The sequence below is a fragment of the Schistocerca americana genome, chromosome 2 (assembly GCF_021461395.2).
Source record: "Schistocerca americana isolate TAMUIC-IGC-003095 chromosome 2, iqSchAmer2.1, whole genome shotgun sequence".
Lineage (NCBI taxonomy): Eukaryota > Metazoa > Arthropoda > Insecta > Orthoptera > Acrididae > Schistocerca > Schistocerca americana.
In genome coordinates this window covers 498,492,869-498,509,779 of record NC_060120.1, presented here as the reverse complement: position 1 = coordinate 498,509,779, position 16,911 = coordinate 498,492,869, and positions in this window count along the sequence as shown.

Below are 16,911 nucleotides of genomic sequence, written 5' to 3'. Positions count from 1 at the left end.
CTCGTCCTTTGATTTATGTTAATTGAAATTGTCTTCTTTCAATATCTACAGTTACGTATTCGTTCTCTGCATATATGATTTGTGTAATTTTTTACCAATTTTTAGGCCTGGAAGTGGTGTACGTGTGAGCCATACTGAAATTGATGAAAAAGGCCTGTCGTCCTAAAAGAAGATGATTTAAGTAAATTTTCCTATTCTGAGAAAGCATTTTGCCGTTGAGACGACAGGCATTTACTGACAGTATACCAACAAAAACGGCGTACGACACACCAAACCGAAAACAAAATTCTTGTTTACTTACAAATCTGATCTTTAAGTACGACATAAGCCACTGTAATAAATTATTACTATTGTAGAGTGTTATTATGGAACAAAAAGAAAGATAAATCTGCAAAAATTTATATAAAAACAAAAACAGGGAACTCTGTATTTCTTCCGTTAGCAGGGCTAAAGAATCACGCTAATCTTTATTACAGGAACTACTTGTGACCATATATCAATGCAGAAAATATCTGACGTTTTAAAACTGAGTACACCGTCATCGGTTTACAGAATTAGCAAAGCGGAATGTCGGAGTTCATGATTGTACTTAGTTGAAATCGTACCACGTACTGAGGGTAAAGCTGCTGCTGTGACGGATAGACGGAAGCCGTGGGCGTGACAGCGGTGCGTGCATCAGGCGGTGGACCGCGAAACGCGGTGTCTGTTCCGAATGGCGGACTACTTATCAACGCAGCGCTGGTGGTGGGCGGAGCTTTCGAACGACTGTTGACGCAGCTTCGAAGCGCTGTAGCCTACGTAATCGGTGTATCTTCGCTGCTGTCAGTACAGACAGTGGCTTACGGATTAGCACACAATCGCCTCTTTCCAGTGAGGAGTACGGATCACACACATACACACACACACAAACACACACACACACACACACACACACACACACACACACACACACACGCACGCACGTACGCACGCGCGCGCGTGCGCGCGCTCACACACACACCGTGCAGGAACGCAAGAGAATTACTGCTTCGTGTCCTGTTAGATTTACTGCTAATCTGAGGAGGAAGATTAGGGTCAAATTGACATCGTGTTCATTAGTGACAGACCACAAGCTCCGAGTGAGGAAACATAGTTATGGAAATTGGCCGTGTCCGTTCCGAAGGCACCACTCCGCCACTAACACACTACTGGCCATTAAAATTGCTACACCAAGAAGAAATGCTGATGATAAACGGGTATTCATTGGATAAATATATTGTACTAGAACTGACATGTGATTACATTTTCACGCAATTTGGTTGCATAGATCCTGAGAAATCAGTAACCAGAACAACCACCTCTGGCCGTAATAACGGCCTTGATATACCTGGGCATCGAGTTAAACTGCCCATGCAGTTTCAACACGATACCGCAGTTCATCAAGGGTAGTGACTGGCGTATTGTGACGAGGCAGTTGCTCGGCCACCGTTGACCAGACGTTTTCAATTGGTGAGAAATCTAGAGAATGTGCTGGCCAGCACAGCAGTCGAACATTTTCTGTATCCAGAAAAGCCCATATAGGACCTGCAACATGCGGTCGTGCATTATCCTGCATAAATGTTGGGTTTCGCAGGGATCGAATGAAGGGTAGAGGGTAGAGCCATGGGTCGTAACACATCTGAAATGTGACGTCCACTGTTCAAAGTGCCGTCAATGGGAACAAGAGGTGACCGAGACGTGTAACCAATGGCACCCCGGATGGAGATGACGAATGCACGCTTCCAATGTGCGTTCACCGCGATGACGCCAAACACGGCTGCGACCATCATGATGCTGTAAACAGAACCTGGATTCATCCGAAAAAATGACGTTTTGCCATTCGTGCACCCAGATTCGTCGTTGAGTACACCATCGCAGGCGCCCCTGTCTGTGGTGCAGCGTCAAGGGTAGCCGCAGCCATGGTCTGCGAGCTGATAGTCCATGCTGCTGCAAACGTCGTCGAACTGTTCGTGCAGATGGTTGTTGTCTTGCAAACGTCCCCATCTGTTGACTCAGGGATCGAGACGTGGCTGCACGATCCGTTACAGCCATACGGCTAAGATGCCTGTCATCTCGACTGCTAGTGATACGAGGCCGCTGGGATCCAGCACGGCGTTCCGTATTACCCTCCTGAACCCACCGATTCCATATACTGCTAACCGTCATTGGATCTCGACCAACGCGAGCAGCAGTGTCGCGATACGGTAAACCGCAATTGCGATAGGCTACAATCCGACCTTTATCAAAGTCGGAAACGTGGTGGACGCATTTCTCCTCCTTACACGAGGCATCACAACAACGTTTCACGAGGCAACGCCGGTCAACTGCTGTTTGTGTATGAGAAATCGGTTGTAAACTTTCCTCATGTCAGCACGCAGTACGTGTCGCCACAGGCGCCAACCATGTGTGAATGCTGTGAAAAGCTAATCATTTGCATATCACAGCATCTTCTTCCAGTCGGTTAAATTTCGCGTCTGTAGCACGTCATCTTCGTGGGGTAGCAATTTTAATGGCCAGCAGTGTATCTAGAGAAACCACGGAAAACCTGAATTTGGATGGATGGACCGTGATTTGTACTGTCTTTCTCCAAAATACGTGTCCCAGTGTCTTACCACTACACCGCATCGATCGTTTGTCGGCAATGTGAAACCATTTTGTTCAGAACTTAATGCAAGACGACTGTGGACATTTAAGAACAGCGTGGCAAACTTTTAAATATTTGATTTCCATATAGCGTGTCCTGGGGGTTTCGAGCCATATCTATACCGAAATTAAACCTCGTTCTTATGTAATCCCCTTTAACACAAACCGTAATCCTCTTTAACACAAAGTGACAAAACATGCTACTGTTAACGTTGTTCTCGAATCACTGTTAATATGAACAACTTTTGCGCAACCTTGACCCAATATTATGTAAAAGCACAGCATTATCTGTTTGCTTACTGCGGCATGCTGTTGCGATACTGCAGCTAAAAATACGACCCATTTGATTGTACAGCGTGGTTTGATTGATAGTGAAATAAAAGTAACACACTTGAAATTATTAAATGTAAGGGGCAGTCAAATAAATACGAGACAGATGGAAAAATAAGTAAACTTTATTATTTCAAAAATAATCGCTATAGCTGTTGATAAATTTGTCCCACTGTGAGAAAACACGGTCAAGGCATTCATCGAAAAATGTTTGCTGTTGCCTATGGGCCCTTGACTGTACCAAGGCGTGCATTTGTTCGTCCAAAAGAAATCGATGGCCACGAATGCCTTTCGTCAGGGCTCAAAAAATATGGAAATCGCGTGAGAAGAGATATGTACGGTATGGAGGCCGTGTGAGGACTTCCCTGCGAAACCTCTGCAGTGTAGTCGAAACAACCTAGGCAACAGGTGTTTATTTTTTTTTAAAGATTATTTTATTCATGAATTTTAGTCTTTGAGTATGTTTTACTCTTATTTTATTACAGTTCCTTAGTATCTGGCACATTACTTGCGAATAAAGGTATTCTGGTTAGAGTTTAATTTTGTTCTGAAATAAAATAACTAAGAAAATAAATTTGCGCTTCCACAAGTTCGCAATAAATAGGAAGTTATAATATAACTGTATACATAGGAATTCATTATAAAAAGTAAAAAAATAATTAGGATCTAGGTGTAACGCAATGATGCTGAATACACAAAAAGTCGCAAAGGGGTCGGATGTTACCTCGCCGATAAATTACCCAGCGTCCTACTGCAGGAAGACGGCCTGGGTCCATAGTATGTTTCACCGGCTGTTCTGGATACTCTGCCTGACTATCCTCGACCACGATCCCTATTTCATGAAAGCCTTTACTCCTCACGACGTTTTCATCAGCTTTGTTGGATTAGCGTTCCACTAAAGTACAGTGCGATGGCTGTACGTAACTCAGCTAATGGCTCCATCTGCGGAGCAAAGCGACTATTCCCAACAGGGCAGTAGATGCGATGCACTGCAGTGCTTTATGTTTCCGTGCTTGGAACGCCACAAGTGTTCCTACTGACTGGAGGAGCAACTTGATTAACGGGATGGCAAACATGTTACGCTGTGTACCTCAACCACTCATCTGATGCATTCCCTGCATGTTTAACGTTTAGAACTAGGTTTCATTTTACGCAGCTAGTGCTTTTCCTGTTTCATTGCGAACTGCGAGAATATTCATTCCTGTCAAACGGTGTAACTATCAGATGTGCTTATAAATCTGTAACAACCACAAAAACCACTTATCCGATTATAATTTCTTGTGCTTTAGTTACTAGTTGGGATTTGTGTATCTAATATCTCCACAAGTGTTAGCTGAAAAGGCACGCTGAAAAAACTAAGTACACTGGTTGACATTTGTAAATACAACTAAACTGATGCTTATGTAGCTGGCGATGCCTGAAATCTCTCTCCTCCTGACGCAGCCCATTTCCTTCAAAATTATATGTCTATCATCGGCATTCACATCCCCATTTCGAAACAAAGTTAAAAGTCACCATGGCTGTTATGAAGACGTCTCTATCGCCCGCATCTCCTGGTCGCACACCACCTCTACGACATTAGGCCTGCCACGCCTGAAGCTGACGTCTCTGAATTTGAACAAAAATGAAAAGAGCAGTCGACTGGTTTTATATTGACTTAGAAATAAGGTTTGCATTTGTGCACTGTATCCGTGTTTTCTGCCTCGGAGGTGCTTTTTGTTTCCTAAGTTGCCCGTTGTAACACCACAATTTCCAGTTTGTAGGAAATTTTATATATTTCGATCGGGCGTGGATGCTATTTCCATTTATTTGGCTCTTATATACTTAGCGATACTCAAGTCATTCATCAATTCATTTAAATTTTCTGGTACAATTTATGTTTTTATATTTATCCTACAAAATGTACTTACAACTGGGAGGAAAGCCTCTAATTACATCTTAGGACAGATCAGAATAGATCCCAGTGTCCAAGCCTGACATGCATGCCGTGTAACTTCTTGTACCCACACAGTCATAATGTCGATCGATCACTTTAAAGAAAGTTACTGACGGGATGCTCACTAACATCCGCTGTAGGCAGCGAGGTGAACCAAATTGCTTCCCTCTCAAAAATGTTTTATTTATTAATTTACATGTGAACTTATTCAATTTAGCAATATTAGGCCCTGCAGTACCTCTATTTCATCAAACTAGACATCCTTAGAATATTCATCTTTCAGTGTGCATACTGCATGAACTGTACGTAAATAAAATAACAAGAGTATCCTGCCCATTCAAATTAATGTGACCACCTGTCAGAAGCCTTAATAACTAACTTTCGCAGTTGCTGTGACATGTGCAGGAAAAGATTCAATGAAGTTCTGGAAGGTACCGACAAGAATGTGAATCCATGACGTCTCCAGTGTTGTGGCCAGACGCGTTAGGTTTCTAGGTTGTAGATCCATGTCGCGGAAGCCCGATCGAGGTGGTGCCACATATTTTATATTGGCTTAAATTTTGGAAGTTTAGTGGCCAGTGGAGTATCGTAAACTCCGCTCTTCGAACCACGCACGTACTCCGCGAACTGTATGACAAGTTTCATTGTCCTACTGGCATAGGCTGTCGTGCCAAGGAGAAAGCAAAACTGTATCTAGGGGTCGTCATGATGCCCAAAGGTAGAGGCATACATGTGTTGACCTGTTGGGCCTTCCAGAATGACAAGATCACTTGGGGAATGCCATGAAAATATTTCGGAGATAATAACGCTGCTTCCTTCTGCCTGGACTCTTCCCCGCGCTACACGGTGACCGCCATCAGTTATCTGAAAATTCCAACTGTCGCCACTGACTGGGCGTCCAGTGACGCTATTGGCGTACAAAATCCAGCCTTCGTGGACGCTGAGCAGCAGTCAGCATAGGTCATATGAACCAGGCGCCTGTTGCGGAGGCCCATACATAACAACGCTCCCTGAACGGGCACAGAGGAGACATTGTTGGTAGCTCCTTTCGTCAACAGTTGCACGCCTATTCACCCGCCGTCGTTCAACCCATCTATGGTCCGTGGTGCACCACAGTTCCCTCGACGGCGGTTTTTGATAGCGGTACTTTCCCACGCGCATTATAATTTAACCAAGGTGGACAGTTCACAAACTTTGAAGTTTCTAAAATGCTTCCACCCTTGGCCCGAAAGCCAACGATGATGCGCTTCTGGACGTCAGTTAAAATGCTCCGTTTTTGAATTACGACAGCAGCTGCTCTGTTTTTCGAGTCCCCCCTCCCCCGGACACGCTTTATATACCCTCCACTGCTAGTGTTGTCACTTGTCGTCTGTGAGTGGTTGTTGCACGTCGATGTTAAACATAAGCGGTGGTTACGTTAATGAGGCTGGACCATGTATAAAAAGTACCACCTAACGCGTAATCCAAGGATTCGCACAAAGTAACTGAACAAGGAAATGCCGGATGTCAGAACAATAAATCCTTGCGAAAGGCCTCTAGGATCTCCGAGCAGCTCGGACAGCAACTCCTACTTGCACGTCCACGAAAGCGAGAGCCCCAGGACAGTGCACGTCCTCGGAGAACAGCAGACGGGAGATGACGAAAATTCAGTTCCTCGGGTATCCAAGCTGGGGCTTTCTGAGTAACAAGAGGACCGCAGCTACTTGTCACCACCTGTTTCCTACCTATTGTTTGAATTTGCAGGGCTTGTTCAGAAATAAATGTAATAGAAATGGAAGCTCCAGATCGCCAAGCGATTAGAAAAAGTAGCATTTCTGGCCCGAGTTCCAGGCCGTGGTTGGCACAACCGGAAGAGTACAGAATTGTAATCTGAGGGTGGAGGGTCGGGTCCATTTACGGAATACTTTTTCCTCACAAGCTGCGACATCGTCGCGAAAAAACAGTGACCCTTATATGTAATAAGATTCCTTTAATTTGCGTCTATGGTCACAAACTTTCTGTTAACAGATTATCGGTTTCGGTCTTTAATGACCATCATCAGATCTGTTTCATAAAAACAAAGTCCTAATGTACCGCAGCCGTAGTGGCATCGTCAAATACTAAATGCGCATTTAACATTTGACGATGCCACTGTGGCTACAGAACATTAGGACTTTGTTTTTATGAAACAGATCTGATGATGGTCATTAAAGACCGAAACCGGTATTCTGTTAACAAAAAGTTTGTGACCATAGACGTAAATTAAAGGAAACTTTTTCTCAGTTTTTATGTTACTTATAGCGCAAATAAACCGAAATAACGCTCAAAATGTTGTATTTATTAATATTTTCGTAAGAGGCAAAGAAAAATTTTGAACCGAGAATTAAAAAAAAAAAAAAAAAACGGTCGATGAGTACAGGGTAAACTATATGAATGTCACTGTACCATCAATATTTGGGAAAATTGCAACAGCTGTAGACAATATTTTAACTAATATGAAGAAGCCCTACGTGTAGGAGAACAAATTTCTGTTAATTAGATCGTGGGGAGGACAAACAATTCCACGATTATATGTCGATATTTTTCAAAGTGAATGAGTGCCATAGTGCAGTGTTATGGTGATACCTCTCAAATGCCCTAGTAAAACCTTACGATTTCTGTTTTTATCGTCACGTAAAGAATTAGATCAAAGAGCTTCAAGGGCATAACAGGAAAATGTCTAATGCATGCAGAGAAGAAAAAAAATTTTGCAATCAGCAAGGGATTTATTTATTATATCTCATTTCATTTTGATTGTGGCTGGCAAACGACTTCATTCCTATTAACAGGAGGTATTAATTAATTAAGAAACTGAAAAATATTTACAGGGGATTCGGCAATAACAAAACAGATTAAAGATTAATATATAGTTGTTGCTGTTGTTGTTGTTGTGGTCTGCAGTATGAAGACTGGTCCGTTGAATCTGTCCACGCTAAACGCATGCAAGGCTTTTAATCTCATATTAATTACTGCAGTCTATATACATTTCTACCTACGTACTGTATATATATATATATCTGTTGTTCTCCCTCTTCAATTTTTACCTGCCCTCAATTACTAAACAGACACTTCCTTGACGCCCCAGGAAGTGTCCTACCACCTGAGCCCATCTTTTAGTAAAGCTGTGTCTCACATTTCTTTTTCTCCGATTCGACTGAGTATTTCCTCATTAGTTACACTATATACCCATCTAAACTTCACCATTCTATTGTAGCACCACATTTATAAAACTTCTATTTTCTCTTTAGAACTGCCTATTGTTCACATTTCACTTCCGAAGGAAGCTGCACTCCAAATAAATATCTTAAAAACGCTTCCTAACACAAAAATTTGTATTAGATATCTACAAATACCCGCTTTTCAAAGGTGATTATTCAAATGTTCAAATGTATGTGAAATCTTATGGGACTTAACTGCTAACGTCATCAGTCCCTAAGCTTACACACTACTTAACCTAAATTATCCTAAGGATAAACACACACACACACGCCCGAGGGAGGACTCGAACCTCCGCCGGGAACAGCTGCACAGTCCATGACTGCAGCGCCTTAGACCGCTCGAAAGGTGATTATTGTGTTGTTGTTTCTCTTCATGTTATATCCTCTCTACTTTGGCCATCGTCAGTTATTTTTCGGTCAAGATAGCAAAACTCGTCTCCTACTTTCAGTGTTTCGAATCTAATTCCTTCAGCATAAACTAATTTAATTTGACTACATTCCATTGCTGTTGTTTTACTGTGTTTCCGGTCATCATATAAACTCTTTTGAAGACAGTATCCATTCCATTCAACTGCTCTTCTAAGATCTTTGCTCTGTCTCACAGAATTAGGTCACCTTCAAAACTCAAAGTTTTTATTATTTTCTCCCTGAAATTTAATTCTCCCTCCAACATCCTTCTCAGTTTCCCTTGCTGATTGCTCGGAATAGCGTATGGGATAAATCACAACAGTGTTTCATTCCCTTCCCAACGAATGCTGGCTTTTGATAAAGGTCCCGAGTTCTAGTCTCGGTCTGGCACACAGTTTTAATCTGCCAGGAAATTTCATATCAGCGCACACTCCGCTGCAGAGTGAAAATAGCATTCTGGAAACATCCCCTAGGGCCTAGGCTGTGGTTAAGCCATGTCTCCGCAATATCCTTTCTTTCAGGATTGCTAGTTCTGCAAGGTTCGCAGGAGAGCTTCTGTAAAGTTTGGAAGGTAGGAGGCAAGGTACTGCCAGAAGTAAAGCTGTGAGGACGGGGCGTGAGTCGTGCTTGGGTAGCTCAGTTGGTAGAGCACTTGCCCGCGAAAGGCAAAGGTCCCGAGTTCGAGTCTCGGTCTGGCACACAGTTTTAATCTGCCAGTAAGTTTCGCTGACTTTTCATGTTCTTCGACCCTCATAACTATAGTCTGAGCTTTCGCTCCCGATATTTTATGCCTGCTACCTTCAGGAAGTTTCTACACATTTCTAAGACAGGTCATAGAGTCAGTATTACTTTGCGCGTTCCTACATTTCTCCACAACCCGAATGATCTTCCCTGAAGTCTGTTAGTACCAGTTCTTCATTCTTCTTCGCAACCATGACTTATTTTGATGATAGTTCTGTAGTATTCGCACCTGACACCACCTACCTTTTTTCGAATTAGAATTAGTCGACTCTTCTTGTAGTCTGTATTTCGCCTGTCTCGTAGACCTTGCACACGACGTGTCATAATTTTGTTATGGCTAGCTCTTCCAAGGACCTCAATAATCGTGATGGAATGTAGTCTGTTCCAGGGCCCTTATTTTCACTTAAACCTTTTGGTACTTTGTCAGAATCTCTTCGATGTACCATATCTCCCAACTCGTCTTCATGTAATTTTTCTCTTTCAATAGTGTCGCTTTCAAATTAATTTCCATTGTATATCCCTATCATAGATTCCATTTACCTGTCAGCGTGTCTTTCTGAGATGTATAGCAGGATTCACAGGGCTGAAAACAGCATTCGCAGTCTTCTAAAGTCACTTTCATACGATGGATGTATTGATAGAGACAACGACAAATGAATAGAGGAATCACCACAAAAAATACAAAATACTTTAAACACCACTTGCATTAGTAATGTGCTGGGTAAGTGTTGATGGCATGAGAGAATCGTAAATGGCAAGGAGAACTCAACCGTAAGGCTCTGCGTCGAACTACGCAAAAAAACCTCCGTCTTACACAAGACTATTTTCGATACCGAAGGAGATTAATCATCAGTTTAGATTTTGTTTCGGCAGATGATAACTGTCGTCCTTCTGTCTAACAGCAGACAAGTGTATCGGAGACATTGTGAACGCTATTCATGCAATCTGTTTCTATTTACATTTCATTTCTTCAGTTTCATTTGCCAACTTAATCACATTATTTATCGCTCTTCAGCCTGCAATACAACGACCCTAGCCACGCTCATCACGTCCCTGGACCCGTACACATCCCTTCGCTTAAGGTCTCTAAGAATGAGACCCCGAATAACTACCGTTTTGTACATATCCACTATGTGATCAAAAATATCCGGACACCTGGCTGAAAATGGCTTCCAAGTTCGTGGAGCCCTACATCGGTAATGCTGGAATTCAATATGGTGTTGGCCCACCCTTAGCCTTGACGACAGTGTCCACTCTCGCAGGCATACGTTTAATAGAAGGTTTCTTGGGGAATGACAGCCCATTCTTCACGGAGTGCTGCACTGGGGAGAAAATTCAAATGGTCCAAAAGGCTCTAAGCGCTATGGGACTTAACATCTGAGATAATCAGTCCGCTAGATTCAGAACTACTTGCCGGCCTGGGTGGCCGAGTGGCTCTAGGCGCAACAGTCTGGAACCGCGCGACCGCTCCGGTCGCAGGTTCGAATCCTGCCTCGGGCATGGATGTGTGTGATGTCCTTAGGTTAGTTAGGTTTAAGTAGTTAAGTTCTAGGGGACTGATGACCTCAGATGTTAAGCCCCATAGAGCTCAGAGCCATTTCGTAAGTGTACCTCTTTGACGCCGACTAGCATCTGTCACACACATGTGCATTACCGCCGCGGTGGAACAAATAGTGCCGTTCTTGACACCTTATCGTCAGTCTTGCGAGTCGTTCTGAGAATGGCTGGACGTATATCAGTGGATGAAGCAATATTTCCCTGGCTGCACGCCCCAAATTTGATGGATTAAGTAATATTTCTCGTAACCAGCGACAGAAATAGCACAATCATATTCTTTAGTTGGTCTTCACTATTTCTCCCTCTCTTCAAAAATACTATTGGCTATGCATAATTAATTACTACACAATACGACGTCAAAACCAAAATATGTATGTGGAATAACTCCCATAGTGCTCAGAGCAGTTTGAATTTTTTTGTTTTAGAACTACGTAAACCTAACTAAGCAATGACCATCACACATCCATGCTCGAGGCAGGATTCGAACCTGCGACCGCAGCAGCAGCGCGGTTCCGGACTGAAGCGCCTAGAACCGCTCGGTCACAGCGGCCGGCCACTGAGGAGAGGTATCGATGTCGGTCGGTGAGGCCTGACACGATGTCGGCGTTCCAAAACATCACAAAGGTTCTCTATAGGGTTTAGGTCAGGACTCTGTGCAGACCAGTCCATTACAGGGATGATATTGTCGTGTAATCACTTCGCCAAAGGGCGTGCATTACACCAGCGCCTCAGAATTTTACTGTTGGCACTACACACGCTGGAAGATGACGTTCATGTGGCAGTCTCAGTACCCACACCCAGCCATCGGATCCCCATACTATTTACCGTGATTCGTTACCCCACACAACGTTATTCTTCTGTTCAATCGTTTAATATTTACGCTCGTTATCCCATGCGTGGCGTCGTTTGACGTTTAACAGCGTGATGTGTGCCTTATGAGCAGCTGCTCGGCCATGAAATCCAATTTTCCTCATCTGCCTCCTAACTGTCGTAGTACTTGAAGTGGATCCTGATGCAGTTTGGAATTCCTGTGTGATGGCCTGTAAAGATGTCTGCCTATTACAAATTACGACCCTCTTCACCTGTCGGCTGTCTCTTTCAGTCAACAGACGCGGTCGGCCTGTATGCTTTTGTGCTGTACGTGTCCTTTCACGTTTCCACTTCACTATCAGATCTGAAGCAGTGGACCTAGGGATGGGCGGCAGGGGTGACAGAGCGGTTCTAGGCGCTACAGTCTGGAACCGCGCCACCGCTACGGTCGCAGGTTCGAATACTGCCTCCGGCATGGATGTGTGTGATGTCCTTAGGTTAGTTAGGTTTAAGTAGTTCTATGTTCTAGGGTACTGATGACCTCAGAAGTTAAGTCCCATAGTGCTCAGAGCCATTTGAACCATTTTGAACCTAGGGATGTTTAGAAGTGTAGGAATCTCGCGTACAGACGTATGACACAAATGACACCCAATCACGAGACCACGTTCGAAGTCCGTGAGTGTCTACTGACTACTGAGGTCGCTGTTATGAGTACGTGGCAGTAGGTGGCAGCATAATGCACCTAATATGAAAAACGTATGTTTTTGGGGTTGTCCGGATACTTTTGATCACATAGTGTATAATTACAGATTTTGTACCCATTCTTAATGATTATCATTAAATAATGATCGGAGTCAAAAAGAAGGGGTGGTGAATTCTCACTACATTGCTGAAGATGTCATCTCACTGCAAGAGCGATACGTAGTCGTGCTCACAAAGACAAATTGGTGACTCCTATACGCTAGTGACATTACTATCTTATGCTCAAGGTAAAAACATGTAAATTATGATCTGTCTCAAGGTGGGAGGCGCCAAGATCAGAGCGTGTTCGTTTCGAAGCCATCTTGCGGCAGATTTTGGTCCGAAGAGGATTTGGTGAAAAGTGAAACTGAAGCGGTCGGACACAGGGTTTTTATTACCTCCGACTTTCCACCTACAGCGAGATTGCGGCCTCAAAAGTTTGATGGCAGGAGCAGTGTCCAAGGACTACCTGCTGCGACCTATATGAATTTAATATTTGCGCCAGCTGCAGCAAACAACGTAATTCTCTCAAAATGATTGCATCCAAAATCAGATTCTGGTTACTGTTGCTCAAGAGATCAGGAATCTGTCTATTATGATCTACTTTCTTTCGAAGTTTTCAATCCTCATTTAAGCTTTGGGTAAACCTAGCATAAAACTGACAATATGGTAATAAGTTTAACAGCTGGATAGTCGTTAAGAATGGGTCCGGAATCTGGAATTATGTACTTGAAACATTAATTATTAGGGGTCTCATTCTTAGGGGCCTTAAGCGAACGGACATGTACGGGTCCAGAGACGTGGTGCGTCTGGCTATGGTCTTTGTGTTACAGGTGAACGAGCGAGAAATAATGTGGTTAAAAGGGCAGATGAATCGGAAGAATGGAACTATAAATAGAAACAGTTTGCATGAACAGCATCCACGATGTGCCAGATACACTTGTCCTCTTCTATTAGACAGAAGGACGACAGTTGGCAGCTGCCGAAAAGGAATCTACGCTGATAATTAATCGCCTTCTGTAGTGAAAGTGGTTTCGTATAGGCCGGAGGTTTATGTGTCGTTTGACACAGAGAAGTACTGATGAAATGGAGGAGACGGAGAAAGATTTAGTGTAACACGTAAGTAGAATCAAGATGCTCGACGTACTAATTCTTGTATTGAACTTATGGAATGATACTACAGAGGAGTCTAGAAAAATATAGACTCTCTATGATAGTCAGTAGTAATGGAACAAAGTGACATGCCGCAACAGTTCTTGTACGTTGGGAAAGTTATTTTATGTGTTCTAAGTAACCCCCATTAGCAGCCAAACGAGGTCGATTATGCTGAACGATTGACCGAACTACGGGTGTCAGTGTTGCCGGTGTGATAGCCGCGCAGGACGTCTCGATGGGTTCTTGTAGCTGGTTCAGTGCAGCTGGATTCTGTTGATAAACGTCATTTTTCAGCGTCCCCCGCAGGTAGAAATCAAGAGGTGTAAGGTCTGGAGACCGTGGTAGGTACTCAACAGCTCCTCTTTGACCTGCCCACGTCCAGGTTGATTTTCACCAAAGTTGTCTCTGACATCTCTGTGGTAATGAGGTGGAGCGCTATTTTGTTGTAAGTAAAATCTTCCATTTCCAAACACTTCTCGAACTGCAGATAAAATCGATGTTTGCCTCATGTGAAGATACACCTCACCAACTACGGTACCTTCAAAGAAAAAATGGGCAGTCAAAGCGAGCGATGACAGACCACACCACACGTTAACACCCGATAGATTAACATGTTTATCCATGTGAATGTGAGGATTTTCAGGACCCCAGTACACGCAGTTGTTGTGGTTTACCGTTCAGTTTGAACTGCGCCTCTTCAGACGAGGCAGCCATCCCTGCAAACCGTTAATCCTTGCGAAGCATGCCTCCAAACCACTCGTAGTACTCCATCCTTCGATCCGGGTCATCCTCTTTTACAGCGTGCAGCGATCTTGGAATGTACACTTTCCACTTTGCAACCTTGTCGTAGCTTGATCGGTTTATCCTGCTTTCAAGTGGACCCTGCTTCAAAGATTTTTGAAGTGACCTATTAAAACGTTGTAACACAGCAGTGCAAGAAGATGGACTTGTTGATGCTTTTGGTCAGCCAGACTTTCCTTATGCACATCCTGGAAAGTACCACCGGCTTCAAATTTATCCCGAGTACTATAAACTGTTGTACATGTTAGTGGCTGAGTGCCATACACTTTATACCTCTGCCGCTTTGCCTCAATTATTTTTTCGAATTTGCAGTACCACTTCAACATGGCCTTGCGTTGTTCATACGACGATATTACTTCATTAATTGCTGCACTGTCATCTCCTGGATAACGCGCGCCAAGATATGTTGACAACACAATGGACTACGCTACCGCTCTAAATTGCAACGTTATGTCTTTTTGTTGCATGGATATTAACTATCAAAGACTGTCTACGTTTTTCTGGATCTCTCTGCAGGTATTTTATACACGAGGAGAAGTGTTGAAGGCAGCAGTGCTAAGAACAGATGAAAACAGAGATCGGTAAAAAAAAAGAGTTGCTCGCCTAACCGCTCGCACCCACCCTATCTGCTTGTTCAAACAGCCGAATGTCATACTGTACACATATCTTACGGAAGCATTCCTGGTTAACTCCATTCGGGTGGAGATTTCACTATTTGTGCCGTGTTGGATCACCACCTGTCTTCATGTGGTGGCTGTCGAACTATACCGCAGTAGCAAAAATTCAGCAGGTCGAGAGTTTCGGAACCTGTACAGAAAATTGGAATAGAGATCAACATAAACGTAATTTCCGCCATTTTTATTGCTCACGAAAACCACACATTGCATGTTGTACCACCATACAGCGTGACCTTCAGAGGTGGTGGTCTAGATTGCTGTAGACACCGGTACTTCTAATACACAGTATCACGTCCTCTTGCACTGATGCATGCCTGTATGCGTCGGGTCATACTATCCACAAATTCATCAAGGCACAGTTGGTCCAGATTGTCCCACCCGTCAACGGCGATTCAGCTTGGACCCCTCAGAGTGGTTGGTGGATCACGTCGTCCATAAACAACCCTTTTCAATCTATCCCAGGCATGTTCGATAGGGTTCTTGTCTGGAGAACATGCTGGCCACTCTAGTCGAGCGATGTCGTTATCCTGCCGGCCGTTGGTGGCCGAGCGGTTCTAGGCGCTTCAGTCTGGAACCGTGCGACCGCTACGGTCGCAGGTTCGAATCCTGCCTTGGGCATGGATGTGTGTGATGTCCTTACGTTAGTTAGGTTTAAGTAGTTCTACGTTCTAGGGGACTGATGACCCGAGATGTTGAGTCCCATAGTACTCAGAGCCATTTTTTGTCGTTATCCTGAAGGGAGTCATTCAAAAGATGTGCGCGATGGAGGTGCGAATTATCCTCCATGACGACGAATGCCTAACCAATATGCTGCCGATATGGTTGTACCAATCGTGAGCGGTCCATTCGGCATGATGTTCGGTCCATCTGTACCTCGTTATGGTTGCGAAGATGGATCTCGCCAAGGATGTCGGGAGTGAACTTGCGCATAATGCAGCCTATTTCGCACAGCTTGAGTCGTAAAACGACGTCCTGTGGCTGCACGAAAAGCATTATTCAACATGGTGTGTTACTGTCAGGGTTCCTCCTAGCCATAATCCGTAGGTAGCGGTCATCCACTGCAGTAGTAGCCCTTGGGTGGCCTGAGCGAAGCATATCATTGACAGTTCCTGTCCCTCTGTATCTCCTCCATGTCCGAACAACATCGCTTTGGTTCACTCCGAGACGCCTGGACACTTCCCTTGTCGAGAGACATTCCTGGCACAAAGTAACAACGTGGACGCGATCGAACCGCGGTATTGACCGTCTAGGCATGGTTGAACTACAGACAAGCCTTCCCGTTGGAATGACTGGAACTGATCGGCTATTGGACCCTCTCGGTCTAATAGGCGCTGCTCATGCATGGTTGTCTACATCTTTGGGCGGATTTAGTGACATCTCTGAAGAGTCAAATGGATTGTGTCTGTGATAGAATACCCACAGTCAGCATCTATCTTCAGGAGTTCTGGGAACCGAGGTGACGCAAAATTTTTTTAAATGTGTGTATTTTTCTGAATTTTTCAACTGCATGAAAGAAAGAAATGAATTTCCGATAAGCTGTGAGAGTTTGTTTTTCTCCGTTTAAATGTTCATTCTACATTATGTCATATGCTTTATAGTTTTTTGATAGGGTAATTAGACATCATCATCGGGTGTAGATAGAACTGTTTCAGCTGATCAGCTTTAGGACTGATAGTCCTGTGAGCATGGCCTGTTCTTCTTAGGATTTAGTTTTAGAAACAGAAAGAAAAACCCTTCGTACCTGATACAGCAGCAGCAATATTCTTAGGGATGGTGATTAGGTACAACTGGATGTTGCCATCAAGTAAGTCCTTGTTACATGAATGTAACACACATGAAGAATCATTCATATAAAACG